Source organism: Buceros rhinoceros, unplaced genomic scaffold (assembly GCF_000710305.1).
Source record: "Buceros rhinoceros silvestris isolate BGI_N320 unplaced genomic scaffold, ASM71030v1 scaffold2513, whole genome shotgun sequence".
Classification (NCBI taxonomy): Eukaryota; Metazoa; Chordata; class Aves; order Bucerotiformes; family Bucerotidae; genus Buceros; species Buceros rhinoceros.
In genome coordinates this window covers 23,210-24,402 of record NW_010404011.1, presented here as the reverse complement: position 1 = coordinate 24,402, position 1,193 = coordinate 23,210, and the positions used below count along the sequence as shown (strand labels likewise).

The 1,193-nt window shown below is 43.3% G+C and overlaps 1 protein-coding gene across 1 annotated transcript in view; it reads left to right on the top strand.

Moving 5' to 3' along the window:
- The window catches only part of DDX10 (DEAD (Asp-Glu-Ala-Asp) box polypeptide 10), a gene marked incomplete at both ends in the record, with an annotated part of 93,880 nt that overhangs the window by 90,243 nt on the left and 2,444 nt on the right, over positions 1–1,193 (top strand). The gene's annotated exons all lie outside the window — the stretch shown is intronic.

The window sequence follows — 1,193 nt, the reverse complement described above, 5'->3', positions numbered from 1 at the left end:
GTAGGGAAGCAGCAGCGGTGAGGGGACAGCTAGTGCGGCTCTCTGAGCTGTTAGAGGGGTCCTTGCGGAGCAGAGGCTGCACAGTGCACCCAAAGCCCCGTGACCCTGCTGAGGACATCAGTGCTGCCACAGTTCCTATATTCTATGCTAGAGACAGTCATTATTGATAACAGCGCAGTGACTGTCACAAACCGTTTTTCCTATTGGGAAGACTGTAATTTTTCTCTTTTCTAGTTTGTATTTCAGCGCATTAGTGTGCTGACCGTAATGACAGTGACTTTCTGAGTTAATTTTTTTTTAGTTGTTTTATAGGGGGCTTGGTATAGCACATGAAACTGATTAGAATGACCAAAATGAAGCGAGAAAAAAGTTCGTTTTTTTCCTCTTTCTCTCTGGATGCTTTGACCACTTTCTATTATTTATGAGAAATTTAGTTTATTTTTTCAGCACTTTTTCCCGGGTGGTGGAGCTTTGCAGTCTTTACAAGATGATGAACGAGTTGTGGGGCTTCTCTATGTATTCCTGCGGAATACCTTTAGCTATAAAACACTTTCTGCAATGGCAGTTATTGCTTTAAAATGTCCTTTGTGTGTATTGTGTCCCGGTAGGTGCCTGAGCACATATGGCCTTTGGTCTTGAAAGGAGAGCTCTCAGAAGAACTGGAGCTTGGAAGTCTCCATGGGCTTAGGTTCCAGGATGTTGCCACCAGACGGGTGGCTCTGTGAAACCTACGCAGGCCATCTGTGGATTTGACTATTTATTTTCTGCTGCGTTTTACAGAAATAATTAAAATGCTTCTCCAGAGCAGCAAACTACCTCAAAAAGGTGAATTCCAACAAGACAGGGAACACAAAAAATGAACGTAACTTCAGTATCAGTGTATTTTATACAGGTACACTGTTTCGCTGGTAACGTTTGCTTTTGCTGGTCAGTGTTTCTTTCTCAGCAGCAGCCAGGAAAGAGCAACCTCAGCCTGTTGGACATGGTGTTGATGTCTGGATTTCACAATCTCTGCTGACTTATTTTTCAGTTTCCCTGGTGTCTTCACTGCTTTGTTTCACCACAGCTTTTTTCCTATGATGGTAATAACACTTGCGATTCTAAGTGTTCTTTAATGCTAAGTTTGGTAAACGTTTCCTAGCAGTGATGTTCTCCACCCTGATGGGACTGCAAGGGACACGAGTTACGAAGCA